The sequence below is a fragment of the Eleutherodactylus coqui genome, chromosome 3 (genome assembly GCF_035609145.1).
Source record: "Eleutherodactylus coqui strain aEleCoq1 chromosome 3, aEleCoq1.hap1, whole genome shotgun sequence".
NCBI classification, from domain to species: domain Eukaryota; kingdom Metazoa; phylum Chordata; class Amphibia; order Anura; family Eleutherodactylidae; genus Eleutherodactylus; species Eleutherodactylus coqui.
The window spans coordinates 16,495,305-16,512,492 of NC_089839.1; the positions used below are offsets into that span (position 1 = coordinate 16,495,305).

At 40.0% G+C, this 17,188-nt stretch overlaps 1 non-coding gene across 1 annotated transcript; it reads right to left on the reverse strand.

Moving 5' to 3' along the window:
- Positions 1 to 800: 800 nt before the first annotated feature.
- On the reverse strand, positions 801 to 882 carry TRNAS-GCU (transfer RNA serine (anticodon GCU)). The gene has a single exon. It is a non-coding gene; the product is annotated as a tRNA-Ser (tRNA).
- Between the last annotated feature and the right edge of the window lie 16,306 nt (positions 883 to 17,188).

Here is a 17,188-nt window from a genome sequence, read left to right on the forward strand (position 1 = left end):
GGAAGTTAGAGAATTAGATTTGGTACATTACACAGGGGAGCCGATATATTTGCAATTAGCATTGAATTTTCAAGTTGTGACCCCTTTACTTTTTCTATTTAGGACCTAAAGAATGGTCGTGCCAAATTGCATGTTTGTACGACATCAGGAAGTTAGAGAATTAGATTAGGTACATTACATAGGGGTGCTAATACTTTTGAACTTAGCATTTAATAATCAAGTTGTGACCCCTTTACTTTTTCTATTTAGGAGCTAAAGAATGGTCATCCCAAATTTCATGTTAGTATGACACCAGGAAGTTAGAGAATTAGATTAGGTACATTACATAGGGGTGCTAATACTTTTGAACTTAGCATTTAATAATCAAGTTGTGACCCCTTTACTTTTCCTATTTAGGACATAAAGAATGGTCGTGCCAAATTTCATATTTGTACGACACCGGGAAGTTAGAGAATTTGATTTGGTACATGACACAGGGGTGCCAATACTTTTGCACTTAACATTGATTTTTGAGCTGTCACTCCTTTACTTTTCCTATTTAGGAGCTAAAGAATGCTCCTGCAAAATTTAATGTTTGTGCAACATCGGTAAGTTAGAGAATTAGTGGCGAGTCAGTCAGTGAGGGCTTTCACCTTTATATATATATATATATATATATTACTGTACACACAATTATATATACTCTATGACTTTAAAGTTCCAAGGCTCATTATTAGATATTATGCACAATCAAGGAATTTTTCTCATTTGCTCAGTATACTGGAAAATAAATCTTTCACAAGGCATAAAAAAAGAACTTGCGACGAGGGTGGGATTCGAACCCACGCGTGCAGAGCACAATGGATTAGCAGTCCATCGCCTTAACCACTCGGCCACCTCGTCACCTGTTACTCCTCCCCCATGTGGCCTGCTCAGGGAAAACACCTGATATTGTGCACACAGCTGCAGGTGTTCTTTACTGCACACAGGAGTCATATGGGATTCTGGAAAGGGAATTCTTATTTTTGTGTGTCCCTTTGAAGATTGGCCCTTTAAGCCTTTCTCTTTTATTTTTATATCTATTAAAGGTTATGTTTTAGAGTCAAATAAGAATCCTGACAGTGAAACCCCCCTAGCTATCTATCCCATATCTACTCATCTATCTGTCTCATATCTATCTATTTATCTATGTCCTATCTATAAATTTTCTGTCTCCCATCTAACTATTTCCTATCTATTTATCGCATATCTATCTTTTTATTATCTATCCATCTATCTCCTATCTATCTGTTTATTTATCTATCTTATCTATCTCTCTCATATCTATCTATCTCTTAGTTATCTATCTATCTATCATATATTTATCTATCTCTCGCTCATATCTAATTCCTATCTATCCAATTCCTTTCAATCTATCTATTTATCTCTTATATCTATCTCCTATCTATCTATCTATCGATCTTATCTATGTCATATCTATCTCTCTCTCATATCTATTTATCTATCTCTCATATCTATCAATCTCATATCTATCTAACTATCTCCTATCTATCTGTTTATCTATCTTATCTATCTCATATCTATCTTTTTCTCTCATCTATCTCATATCTATCTTTTTCTCTCATCTATCTATCTCATATATATCTAACTCTCTCATATCTATCTAGCTATCTATTTATCTCTCTTTCTCATATCTATCTATTTATTTCCTATCTATCTCTCATATCTCTCTATGTCATATCTCTCTCATATCTATCTATCTTATATTTATCTATCTTTCTATCTATCGTCTATCTATCTATCTCATATCTATCCATCTATCTAACTAATATCTATCTATTTGTCTGTCTTTCTGCCTCTGTTTGTCTAGCTATCTATCTATCTCTCATATCTATCTATCTATCATTTCATATCTATGCTTCTCATATCTATCTCTTTATCTATCTGTCCATCTATCTCATATCTATCTATCTGTCTGTCTCATATCTATCTATCTGTCTGTCTCATATCTATCTATCTATCTATCTATCTATCTATCTATCTATCTATCTATCTATCTGTCTCATATCTATCTATCTGTCTCATATCTATCTTATATTTATCTATCTATCTCATATCTGTCTATTTATCTATCGCTCGCTCATGTCTATCTCTCTCTCATATCTATCTATCTTATCGATCTCATATCTATCGCTCTCTTATATATATCTCTCTCTCTCATATCTATCTATCTATCTATTTCTTATATCTATTTATCATCTATCTCTCGCTCATATCTATCTCTCTCCTATCTATCTCCTTTCAATCTATCTATTTATCTCTCATATCTATCTCCTATCTGTTTATCTATCTATCTATCTCTTATATCTATCTATCTTTTATATATTTATCTATCTCTTGCTCATTTCTATCTATCTAATTCCTATCTATCCATCTCCTATCTCTCTCATATCTATTTATTTCTTATCTATCTCTCTCATATCTATTTAGCTATCTATCTCTCTCCCTCTTATCTCTCTCTCTCTCATATCTCATAGCTAGCTATCTCTTTATTTCCTATCTAGCTTTTAACTCTCTCATATCTATCTGTCTTATCAATCTCATATCTATCTATCTCTTATATCTCTCTCTCTCTCTCATATCTCATGTCTATCTCTCTCTCTCTCATATCTATCTGTCTTATCAATCTCATATCTCTCTCTCTTATATATATATCTCTATCATATCTATATATTTCTCATATCTATCTATCTATCTATCTGTCTATCTCTCGCTCATATCCCTCTCTCTCTCATATCTATCTCTCTCTTATATATCTCTCTCATATCTATCTATTTCTCATAGCTATCTATCTATCTATTATCTATCTCTCTCCTATCTATCGCCTTTCAATCTATCTCTCATATCTATCTCCTATCTGTTTATCTAGCTTATCTATCTATCTCTCATATTTCTTTCTCTCATATCTATTTATCAATCTAGCTCTCATATCTATCAATCTCATATCTATCTTTCTCATATCTATCTATCTAGCTATCTATCTCTCGGTCTTATCTCTCTCTGATATATATCTATTTATCTATATATTTTCTATCTATCTCATATCTATCTATCTATCTATCTTATCAATCTCATATCTATCTCTCTCTCATATATATATATATATATATATATATATATATATATATATATGTGTGTGTGTGTGTGTGTGTATAAGTTTATCTATCTATTTATCTATCTCTCTTTATCTATCTCCTCTCTATTTATTCATCTATCCATCTCATATCTGTCTGTCTATCTATCTCTCTCATATCTATCTTTCTTATATCTATTCATCTATCTATCTATATCTCACATATATATCTTATATCTATTTATCCATTATCTATCTCTCGCTCATATCTATCTCTCTCCTATCTATCTAATTCCTTTCTATCTATCTATTTATTTCTCATATCTATCTCCTATCTATCTGTTTATCTATCTATCTAATATCTATCTCTCTCATATCTATCTATCTATTTCTCACATCTATTTATCTATTATCTATCTGTTTATCTATCTTATCTATCTATCTATCATCTATCTCTCGCTCGTATTTATCTCTCTCCTATCTTTCTCCTTTCAATCTATCTATTGATCTCTCATATCTATCTCCTATCTGTTTATCTATCTTATCTATCTCTCTCTCTCTCATATTTCTCTCTCTCATATCTATTTATCAATCTATCTCTCATATCTATCAATCTCATATCTATCTTTCTCATATCTATCTATCTAGCTATCTATCTCTCGGTCTTATCTCTCTCTCTCATATATATCTATTTATCTATATATTTTCTATCTATCTATCTCTCATATCTATCGCTCATATCTATCTATCTATCTCCTATCTATCTCATCTCTATTTATTTCCTGTCTCCTATCTATCTCATATCTGCCTATCTATCTAGCTATCTATCATCTATCTATCTATCTACTATCTATCTGTTTATCTATCTCATATCTATCTATCTTATCAATCTCATATCTATCTCTCTCATATATATATGATATCATATCTATCTATCTTATATTTATCTATCGCCTATCTACCTATAACATATCTATCCATCTATCTAACTCATATCTATCTATCGATGTATCTGTCTGTCTATCTATCTGTCTCTGTCTGTCTGTCTAGCTATCTATAACTCATCTATCTCTCCCCTATCTATCTATCTCATATGTTTCTCATATCTATCTATCTTATATCTTTTAATTTAATTTATTTTTTAATTTATCTTTCTATCTATCTATCTAATATTTATTTATCTATCTCCTATCTATCTATCTCCTATCTATCTAATTCCTTTCTATCTATTTATTTATCTATCTATCTATCTTATCTATCTAATATCTATCTCTCTCTCACACACTCTCATATCTATCTATCTATTTATCTATCAATCGCATATCTATCTATCTAACTCTCATATTTATCTCATCTTTATTTATCTATCCCATATCAATCTATATCTCATATATATATATATATATATATCATATCTATCTATCTACCCATTATCCATCTCTCGCTCATATCTATCTCTCTCCTATCTATCTATCTAATTCCTTTCTATCTATCTTTTTATCTCTCATATCTCTCTTCTATCTTTCTGTTTATCTATCTTATCTTTCCTTTTTATCTATCTCACATTTCTCTCTCTCTTTCAAATCTATGTATCTCCCATATTTATCTATCTAGCTATCTATCTCTGTCTTATCTCTTTCTCTCATATTTATTTAGCTATCTATCTCTTTCTGTCTTATCTCTCTCTCATATCTATCTATTTCCTATCTGTCTATCTATCATATCTATCTGTCTTATATTTATCTATCTATCTCATATCTATCTCCTCTCTATTTATTTCCTGTCTCCTATCTATCTATTTCCTGTCTATCTATTTATCTATCTCTTATTTCTCTCTCTCATATCTATCTATTTCCTATATATCTATGTCTTATCTCTCTCATATCTATCTATTTATCTATTTACTTCCTATCTATCTATCTCTCATATCTATTTGTCTTATATTTATCTATCTAATATCTATTCATCTATCTCATTTCTCTCATATCTATCTATCTATCTCATTTCTCTCATATCTATCTATCTATCTATCTGTCTGTCTCTATCTATCTCATATTCATCTATCTATCTATCCCATATCTATTCATCTATTTCATATTTATTCATCTATCTATCTATCTATCTCATAGCTATTCATCTATCTCAATTTTTTTTATCTATCTATCTATTATCTAATAAAACAAAATAGGGATTAAAAATATGTTTGAAGGATTGGGGTTGAGGGATGGGGAAGCTATCTATCCCCTAATTCCCATCCTATGGTGCATTTGTTCCACTAGATGGCGGTACTGGTACAATGTACAAGTTTTCATATCACTTTAGAGGGTTAGATAAAGAAGTGCAGTGTTGGGCAGAGAGGGTTTTACAGGAAATTATTTGGCGGGTCCGCTCATGAGCCACACATTTCATGTCATCATCGCGCACTTACATTGCCATTTAGCATTTGGATCCCAAGAGTTTATGCTTAAAAGCCTTTATTGCTACTCTGATCCCCTTCACACGAGCATGAGCATATTTGCGCGTGCCTGAGTGCGGAATGGACAAAGCTTTTTTATGCATACATCAGCATATTTTACTGTATTTTTTGCGCCCCCCAAGACGTGTTCATTTATGCTTGGGGGTGCAAAAAAATACACACCGAATGAAATGTCTAATGACTTTCAGACGTGTTCTTTTTCTTGTGCAATTACGCACTGCTTCACGCATCTCCTATTGTATAGCACCTGCATTTGTGCATTCTCATTGACTTCTACAAGGGTTTTGGGTGCGCGAATGCGTAAGAAAATAGAGCATGCTGCGCTTTTTATTTTTGCAGGACCAAAATGCACAGGAAAAATAATCACATGTGAATGAACCTCATCAATAGACTCTATTCTCTGCGCATTGTGTGTGCAAACTTTGCATGCATAAATACGCCTGTGTGAAGGGGGACTAAATAAACTACAGCACCGGGGCACAGATATTCATATGTTCAAGCGTACAGCAGATAAGCTTATCATTGCAGAGAAAAAGACCTCTGATAATATCACAAGTGTCCTGAGGGCGGTCCCAAGCCTGGCAAGTACTCTGGCTCAATTCAGTAAATGCTGCCTGACGCTTCCCCCTTTAGCCTTGATTGACAGCTGCATCACGGTTATCGGCACAGACATTCCCGCCTTGCTGCATGTCGGGAGGGGTAACATCTCTCCTTGGGGACAGCACCTAGAAGGTGAGTGAGGAGTCTTATAAGGCCATGTTGCTCCTCCTATGCAAATAAGGAAGATGGAACAATACTTCTGCAGCACCACCTATTGGATGGCAGCATTTCTGTAAATCAATGTCAGATGCTAGCCAAGGCAAGGAACCTACTGCACACTGATGAGGGGCAAAAACCCCGAATCAGCCATATGTGTATGGTTTTCTGGCTTTTGGTCAATTTTCAATCATAGAATCATATAATGGTAGAGTTGGAAGGGACCTCCAGGGTCATCGGGTCCGACCCCCTGCTCAGTGCAGGATCACTTAATCATCCCAGACAGATATCTGTCCAGCCTTTGTTTGAAGACTTACATTGAAGGAGAACTCTCCACCTCCCGTGGTAACCTGTCCCACTCATTGATCTCCCTCACTGTCTAATATCTAATCTGTGTCTCCTCAATTTCAGTTTCATCCCATTGCTTCTAGTCTTTTCTTGTGCAGATGAGAATAGGGCTGATCCCTCTGCACTGTGACAGCCCTTCAGATATTTGTAGACAGCTATTAAGTCTCCTCTCAGCCTTCTCTTCTGCAAGCTAAACATTCCCAGATCATTTAATCGTTCCTCATAAGACATGATTTGCAGACCGCTCACCATCTTGGTAACTCTTCTCTGAACTTGCTCCACTTTGTTTTTTTTTTAAAGTGGGTGCCCAGAACTGGACACAGTATTCCAGATGAGGTCTGACTAAGGAAGAGTAGAGGGGGATAATTACCTCACCTGATCTAGCCTCTATGCTTCTCTTAAAGGGGTTGTCCCGCGCCGAAACGGGTTTTTTTTTTTTTTCAACCCCCCCCCCCCGTTCGGCGCGAGACAACCCCGATGCAGGGACGTAAAAAAAAACCCGCTCAGCGCTTACCTTAATCCCCGCGCTCCGGTGACTTCTATACTTACCGGTGAAGATGGCCGCCGGGATCCTCTTCCTCCGTGGACCGCAGCTCTTCTGTGCGGTCCATTGCCGATTCCAGCCTCCTGATTGGCTGGAATCGGCACGTGACGGGGCGGAGCTACACGGAGCTACACGGAGCCCCATTGAAGAAGGCAGAAGACCCGGACTGCGCAAGCGCGGCTAATTTGGCCATCGGAGGGCGAAAATTAGTCGGCTCCATGGGAACGAGGACGCCAGCAACGGAGCAGGTAAGTAAAAAACTTTTTATAACTTCTGTATGGCTCATAATTAATGCACAATGTACATTACAAAGTGCATTAATATGGCCATACAGAAGTGTATAGACCCACTTGCTGCCGCGGGACAACCCCTTTAATACGTACCAGAATTGTGTTTGCCTTTTTGGCTGCTGCATCACATTGTTGACTCATGTTCAGTCTATGATCTATTAGTATACAATTATTGTTATAAAGACTTGTATAAAGGGTGTGACATTCAGTTGCAGGAATTATTATTATAGGGTTATATTGGATGGAAAAGAGAAAGAATCCACATACGAATGGATGACGCAGAATATCTCAAGTACCACCACCCAGGGGCATAGCTAAAGGCTCATGGGCCCGGGTGCAAATGTTTATCTTGGGGCCCCCCAACTTCTCCTAACTCCGTAATGCAGAGGCGTAACTTGAAGCTCCTGGGCCCCAATGCAAAACCTGTAACAGGGCCACCAACTATAATGCTTTATTCACAATACTGGACTCCCTATATGGAGAGGAGAAGCCTTATGGGGCCCCCTAAGGTTCCTGGGCTTGGGTGCAACCGCATCCCCTAGAGTTATGCCAGTGCCACCACCTGCTCTTCCTCACAGTCACACAGCAGTCAGTCTGTACTATTCAGCCTTGAGCATCTACTTCAGCCTGGGCCAAATCCCCCGTATCCTCCAAAGCAGTCCACATGGATCAGACTGAGGCGCTTTGATCATTCAGTGTCATAAAAGTCAACTGGGCAGTCCAAACAACCAGAGGGAGAAGACCAAGACATTGAATGCACTGATGTCCAACCATTTTTTTTCTTGGAAGAGGAAGATGAGGGTGAGTCGGTGCGTGCGGTCAGCCCTCCACAGGCGATGTATACTAACGGGGATGGGGAAATGGATGCCCAACTGCCATTATTTTGCCCAAAAATCCATCCCTACCCTGCACCACTATGTGAGTAATAACGTGTCCCTGGCAGTGAAGAACGTTGTCAGTGGTGGAGTGCACCTGACCACGGACAAGGGCGTTTAGGGTGCACCTGACCATGAACAGGAATGTTAATGCTCTTTTACACGTAACTGTTATTGCTAAAAAGGCCACACGACTGAACAAACTGATGACATTCGTGCATAAAATTACACATACAGATAATGGCTTTTACTCATCTCCATTTCCTCAATAGCTAAAGTAAACTCAGTACTCAGGTGGGCAAGTGTTTATGCGAGGGATTATCTTGCTGGAGAATTCCATTGTCTCCTCCAGGCAGAGTAAACAATCTACTCATTACATATGCAAGTCAAACACAATGAGTACATTCAAGTCTGCAAGGTGCTCAAAAGACTGAAAGAATTCCATTCAAATGGAATGTCTTTTGAGCAGTCAAAGGAGGGTTTTTATGTGGGCTAAAAACCAGCCCTAAACGACAATTGAACGAATACTGCACGACTGCCCGCATTTACATGGAATGATTATCACTCACTTTTCGCCATTTAAACAAATTTTGATCGATAATCTTTAACAGAACAATGGGTCAATGTCCTGCAGGTGGGGCAAGAAGCTAAAAGTGGAGGTGCAGGTTTCATGGTATCCCCAAGAGTTTGAGACATACATCCTTGTGTGTCCCATCCTCATCCCCTCCCTCCTTCTCTTCATACCACCTTTCAACTCCCTCCATATCAGCACAGATACAGTGGTACCTCGGGATGCGAGTGCCTCTGCTTGCGAGTTTTTTGACTTGCAAGCAGGCTCTCTCACGAATTTTTGCTCTGATTTACAAGCAAAAACTTGGGGTACGAACCTACTTGCAAGTCAAAACTCGCAAGCTGAGGCTCAAAGGGGGATTTATACTCACCTGTTGCCGGTGTTTCATCCTCGTGATGGTCTGTGGCGCTGCTGCAGGCTGTCGCTCCCTCCTCCACGCCGAAACCAAGCATTGCTTCTTGAATGCCCTGCCTCCAGCAAGCTAATGCTTTGATTAGTTAACTCAGCGCCGCGTCAGCCAATGAAAGCCGGCGCTGGGTTAACCAATCACAGCCATTCAATGACATCATTGATGATGCACTGATGAGTAGGACCATCCCTGTTGTCTGCCTACTGGAACAGATGCTAAAGATCCTCAGGGACAATGACGTGTTGGAAAGGATATCAATCTCCCAAGTGTCTGGCCAGTCTGCCATTACTCAACACCGCAGGGAGGGTGCTTTTGGGCAAGAAAGGGTGGTGTCTTCCCTAATGCGTTTCTTCAGCCATGGGAGAAGTATAGAAGAGGAGTAAGAATAGGAGGGGGATAATATAGGTCCAGAGGCAGGGGAAGGGGCCACACAATATTCTTTCCTTCCATCACTAACCCTAACAGTTACTCTATGTGGATAGCAGAACCAGATGCAGGACACTCTTGAGCCTAACAACAGAGAATGTGAGTAATCACTGTTAGGCACTTTGAGTCATATGAGTGCTTTTATGCTGCCATGTTTGCAGAAGGACTGTCATATTGCCCACATCAAAATATCAGATCATTGCTGAGTTAGCATCCTGCTTGATTCCCACTACAGGACCTAAATGACAAGTCTCATTCCAGCATTGGAAAAGGACTTTAAATTGCAGCACTATCAGGACAGACAAAAAACAACAATAGCAAGAGATAAAGCATGTAGATCATACAGGTCACCTCCTTATAATCAGGTTCTGTATTTATCAATTCCGACAAGAAAAATAACATATTCATATGCAGAAAGACTCGCTGCCCTTTAATCTTAGAATCCCAAGGTTCGGCGTTCAGGCCTTTAATTTTTCCGACTTTCCTTCCTATGCAGACAGTACTTCTGATGAGAGTGAGACTCGTATTATACGATGGGTCATCTGCTTTACGTCTCCAGAATGGGCTGCCTCCTCCCGTACCGTTGGGAAGTTGTCCATGAGTCTCAACAAAGAATATTAATTAGGAGAAAAAAAACAGAGCATTCTTAGAATCGACTCTAATGACATCCAGAGACAGATTTTCTCCATCTTCCTTCCCAACAAAACTCATGCGTAAAGAGTATTCCTGCACTTGGGGATAGGTTTATTTAAAGCATCATTTTTATATTATTCTATTTTTATTGGGTTTTAAAGAAATAGTAAACCTTAAAAAAATGTGAAAAAGTTAAAAACCTACAGTGTTGTCCGGTAACTTTTTGAAATGTTAATACCAGGAGCAGATCTCTTAAAATAACAAACACAGCAGTACCTACCTGTCTTCAGCCCCAGCGATCCAGCACTACAGCCTTGCTTATCTCCCAGTCTCTGTTCAGAAGTCAGGTGACCACTGCCTGCCAATCAGAGGCAACAGCATCACCATTCCAAACTCCTGGCATTATGATCCTGAGATGTGAGTACTGATGTCAGGAGAACAGGCATGGTAATAATGTGGCATCTGATTGGCAGATAGTGTTCACGTGACTTTCACTGTCAACAGAGACTAGGAGAACCGCAGAGCTGCAGTGCTGGATTACCCATGTAAGTGATAAACATGATATTACATGCCTGAGAAGAGGCACAGCACTCACGCAAGCAACACGGCCTCTTAAATCAGATGACTGGCAGGGTTCCTCAGTTGCAGATCCCGTCCAATCTGATATTGATTACCTATCTTGAAGATAGGACATCTATATGTTAATCCTGGAAAAACTCTTTAGGTTTTTCACTTTTTTTTTAGTTTTTCACAATTTTTTTATATTTACTGTTCCTTTCAAACTCAATTAAAATGCATTGGAAAAACCCATATAGAGTTAAAACAGTCCAGTGGGCGGTGATCCAATTTTGCATACAAGCTGTGGGGGAAGGGAGAAACCTATTAGGCCATGTGACTAACATGATGGCCATTTTGAATGCTGCCATCTTGGAGTCAGTATTTTTCCAATGGGAAGATAGCTGTAGGATATATCAATCTGGCAAAGAATTTTACTAGAAAAACAATGATGTGCTTCATTTTAACATAACTTTATTTGTTCTCATGTTGACACAGTGATTTTTCTTTATTACAGCAATGTGAATAATGTCGTTATCTGAAGCAGGATGTGTTGAGATTGTCCTTATTGCAGGGAAACAAAGCACATCTGTCATCGCTGCAGATAGGATTTAATAAAATGATAAATAAAGCTCTCCCCACATATTCTTTCTGTATCAATTGTTCCTGCTTTTCAAGATCTCTACTTGCTGTTGCTCAATAGGAGCCTTCATTACAGAAATGTTGGCCATTGTGTGTTGTATGAACTACTATAGATTCTAAAAGAGGACCTAATGTTAGTATTTGTCCTCATGCGCCTCATACTGCCCCATGTACAACACTCCTTCTCCTTAATGAGGCACCATAAACTGTGTAATTGCATTATATCTTCCAGAGAACATCTGCGTCTGGGGCATGGAGACCATTTGCTATGGATTGTATTTATTAAGAGATTGTCATAATAGAGAGATCACGGGAAAGATTTCCAGATTTTGTAGCTGTATATAAAAAAATTAAGTTTGAAGCCAAAGTAATGCTATTAACGAGGGGCGTAACAGGGTTCCCACTGCGAAAATTGGAACTCGCCCTCCTTTCCTCCTTTAGATTAAAGATAGGGTACCAATATCACCCCTCCCCATTACCAAATGCCAAGTTCAATCATAAAAATGATGGTGAAGCAATCTGCAGTGGGCCGTGTGCAGGCATTGAAGTCCTGACTCAGTAGTGAGGTCACTGTCCATCTCAAGGACTAGATGTCTGGAACTTGAGATGAGCATTGGAATTGCTAGCTGTTCCCAATTAACCACGCCGCTTAACGCTATGACATAATTAGTCTTTCCCCTAATAATCCAACCCCCACTACTGCATGACATCACCAACCCTCCCAAGATAACACTGTTGATCACTCTATGACATCATCAGCCCTCCATAGATAACACTACCTTCCCACTCTGTAATACCACCAGTCCACCATAATTAACACTTCCTCCTCAAACTGTGACATCACCAGCCCTCCCTAGATAACACTACATCCTCACTTTGTGACATTACCAACCCTCCCTAAATAACAGTACCTTCTCACTGTGTGGCATCACCTTCCCTCCCTAGATAACGCTGCCTCCTCACTCTATGACATGACCAACCCTCCCTAGATAACACTGCCTCCTCACTCTATGACATCACCAACCCTCACTAGATAACACTGCCTACCTACTCTATGACATCACCAATTTACCCCACCCTGCGGGAAAAAAATTCTTCCAGCTCCATAATGGCAGTAAAAATAATCAATGGATCAACACTCTTCAGAGAAGGTTCCCTCCTGACTCCAAGTCGGGCAGTTGAAAGATCCCCTAACGAAAACCCATTCTGACTATTTAATGTCGATACCCTTAATATTATAGTGCTCTAAAAAGACATCTAGTCCCCTCTTAAACTCCTATAATGGTTTCACCATCTCCATGTCCTCAGGCAGAGATTTTCACAGTCTCACTGCTCTTACAGTAAAGAATCCCCTTCTATGTTGGTGATGAAACTTGCTTTCTTCTAGACATAGAGGATGCCCTCATGTTACCGTCGCATAAACAGATCATGGGAAAGATCCTTGTATTGTTCTCTAATGTATTTATACATAGTCATTTGGTCGCCCCTTAACCGTATTTTTTCAAGTGTGAATAATCCTAATTTTGATGCCCCTCTGGGTATTCCAGTCCTCTCATTCCATTTATTAATTTAGTTGTCCTTCTTTGAACCCCCTCAAGCACTGCAACATCTTTCCTGAGGACGGGTGTCCAGAACTGTACGCAGTATTCCATATGGGGCCTGACAAGTGCCTTACATAGCGGTAGAATAATGTTCTCGTCCCTCGCCCCTATACCTCTTTTAATGCACCCCAAAACTTTATTTGCTTTTGCAGCAGCTGACTGGCATTGATTGCTCTAGTTAAGTCTACAGTCAACTAGTAACCCTAGGTATTTTTCTGTATCACTTTTCCCTAGCAGTACCCCATTTAGTGTATATTGCTATTTTTCTACCTAAGCCCCCAGTTTATCTCGGTCCATTTGCAGCCGTACATTGTCCTCCGTTGTATTAATTATCTTGTATAAACTTGTATCATCTGCAAATATCAATATTTAACTGTGTAGTCCCTCTATCAGGTCATTGATAAATATATTGAACAGAATGGGGCCTAATACTGAACCCTGTGGCACCCCTCTAGAGACCGTGGCCCAATCAGAGTATGAACCATTTATTACCACCCTCTGCTTTCTGTCTCCGAGCCAGTTCTTCACCCAGCTACACATGTTTTTGCACAGTCCAAGCTGTCATATTATATATATTAACCTATTATGCGGCACAGTGTCAAATGCTTTAGAAAAGTAACTCAAGTGTTGCCCAAAAACTTCTCCGTAACTGGAGGTTGATTATGCGTTCCTTTCGAGCTGGCTCGAATTTCAATATTTTAACTGACAGACCTGCATTTAAGTCACTTTTCCTGAGGGCCCACCTCACTTACGGATCTCCAGCGTGTTAAGTACCATAATGTAGGTTATGTAGGTGTTGTGTCTTTGGATGTATTTTGGGGATACCCCAATTTCCAAAACTGCAGGATGATGTGACTCTTTCTAGCAGACTCTCTAGCTGTAGTCCCGGCAGCTTTGTTCCCTCAGTGACAGCGTTAGAGAGCTGTGCTTCTCAGACACAGACTGCCTCCTTTCTTGTGCCATTGTCCCTCTTTAACATGCACAGACTCTCCAGGACACATTGCAAACGGCTCCCCAAGCTAACTTCCCACTCCTCTCTCAGTAATATAGTCTCTCTTAAGGTTCAGTACTACTGGAATTGCTCTCCAGCTTGCAGCTCTCTATGATCTCAAGTCCTCCAGATCTCCCATCTGACCTCTGCAGCCAATGGGAAGTTGCATACAACACTCCATAGAGAAACACACAAACTACAGTAATGTATGACGGCCAACAGAGGGCACCCTTATACCATCAAAATGACATAACTATAGGAATCATAACAGAGCTCATTACAGTACAAACTTTTTTTTTTTTTTTTTAAACAATTTCTTTTTATTGAAATAATGGTATAACAGTGCCGGATATAAGGACATGCATATTAGCCACGCAGGGCCAGTTTGAGAATAACCATTCAGTTACAGACATCAGAATAAATATAACGCTTCTGTCATTTATAGCATACTTCCGGCCAGGTAACGGGGAGGACAATCAGGGGTATAGGCGGGGGGGGGGGGGGGGGGGTGAGGGTGCGAGGTGTAACAAGAAACACCCCTAGGGGAACCGGGTATGGTCAGGTGGGGTAGATTTAGGAAAAACAATTAGGGAAAACAATTTTGGAGAACAAACAGCAAGATGTTGTCTTTATATTGTGATGTGAACATAGGCAGATCCTTTATTTTAGGTTGCGGCGAAATCTGGATTGTCCTGAAAGCAAATCCATGGGGTCCAAAGGGCCGTGAAGTCGTCCCTGGTGTTGGCCTCCCACGCCAGGATCTCCTCAAACCGAAAGATTTGCGCTATCCTGTCTAACCACTGGCGGATTTGTGGAATCTCCTTCTCTTTCCAGAAGAGGGGTATCAGGAGTTTAGCTGCCGTTAAAAGGATTGTAGGCAAACTTTTTTTTGAGGGTTTGAAATGGTTTGTGGGGAGCCAGATAAGTATCTCCTCCGGTCTAAAGGAGTAAGAGGTATGGCATATTTTGTTGATAATGTTGGTGACTGACCGCCAGTAGGGCTTAATTTTTGAACATTCCCACCAGATATGGAGGGCTGTCCCTTTTTCTTCCTCACATCTCCAGCAGACGTCTGTAGATGTCGGGTTCGTTTTGGAAGTTGTGACCGGGGTTCTATACCACCTGGTCAACAGCTTGTAAGAGTTTTCCTGTGTGCGAATGCATTTTGAGAACCTGTGGGAATTCCTCAGGACTTTTAGGGTATCTTCTCGACTGAGAGTAAGTCCCAGTTCTCTTTCCCATTCCCTCAAAAACCAGGGCCTTTCTGAGGCTTTTTGCAACAGAAGTCCTTTATAAAGATGTGTAACCAACATTTTTGGTCGAGAGGGTAGGGAAGTATATGTCTCAAGCCATGTCGGGTCCCTCGAGTTCTCAAGGTGGGTGGCTTGGAACTGTCTCAGTGAGCGATATAGAGTAGCCCTTTCCAAGAAGTTGCGCGGCGGTTGTGGGAGCCAGCTGTCTAGCTGCATCGGGTCTGTCAAAGTGGGGCCCTTAAGAATATCGTAAATTGTGGTGGATTGGAGTTTATCCCATATTCCTTCACTTCCCCGTGGTCTATTGGCTAGGATAGAGGGTATTATGGAAGCTGGTGTCATGGGGGGGAGGGACTTTGCACTTGTCACTCCCATCCGTGCATGTTTCAGTATCTTGATGGTGCATTTTGTGATAGGGTTAAGGTGCACATGTTTATCTTGTGTGAGACCATTAACCCACAGCAGACCTTGGTTATCCTTCCCAAGTATTGTCCTTTCCATACAAAGTGTTGGGGAGGCAATTGTGTTATCTATTAAGAGGATCCATCTGGTGATGTGAATCGCCTTGTGGTATAGCTGGAGGTCTGGGAGTCCCGTACCTCCTTGGGGGCGCTTTTGGCTCAGGAATGAAAAGGCCAGTCTCGGATTATGCCCTCCCCAGATATAGTCACGGAACAATTTGTGCATTTGTGAGAAGAAGGTAGCGGGTAGGTCGATTGGCACCGAGTGCAATATATAAATAATGGGCGGGAGGATATATGTAGAAATAAGGTTTTTCCTACCTAGCCAGGAAATAAGTGGTATTTTTAGTTGGTCGAGCTGGTTCTTCACTTTTTTAATCAACGGGGTGTAGTTTGTGTCATATAGGAGGGAGGGGTTCGCCGTCAGGGTGATGCCTAGGTATTTAATTTTTGATGTGGGCCATTTGAACGCAAACTGTTCCCTCAGGTTGCTAACTGTACAAACTTGAACCTGAGCTCCCTCCTTACATTTTCATGGATAGACATGATAAATTGCGAACAACATGTAATTTTCAGATGGTGTCTTTTAAAAATGATATACAGTCTGCAACTTTATCTCAATGGCCTTTGCTAATATTGATACCGTAGGATTCCTACCCTGACTTCACATGGCTAAAGTCTCGTTCTCACTTGCGCTTTTATTTTCCATCATTCAGCTGTGTCATGGGAGCCAAACAATTGCAGAACCAGAAGAGCCAGATCTGGCCCATGTCAGATCTGAACAGTGCCGGATGGGACCCATGCACTATAATGGGTTCTATCCAACTGCTTTTATGCCGTCTGCATGCAGCACTAATGTGTCCTGTATTTTCACGAAAATCAGTGAATGACGCTGATGTGAATGAAGCCTAAAAATGTCCCACAGCTGCTGTATATTTAGTACCAGTCTCGGGAATGTATTGAAACTGCTCAGTGCTCGTATTCACTTCAACACGACATCTGTTACTAGTTTGGGCTAAAGATAAAAAGGGGAAAAGAGTAACCAAAATCAATTTCCCCAGAATCCAACTAACCCCCCATCCCTAAGATTTCGTGCCGAGAAGCGTCGCCCCTTAATGAGCAGCTGGGTAATAGGTGCTAAGTATCACGGAGCAATATCTGATCTACAGGGTCACAGGTCAATGTTTGATCTAACAGCCCGAGGATTTATGTCTGGCAGCACCTCATTATATCGGGAGGGTTCTC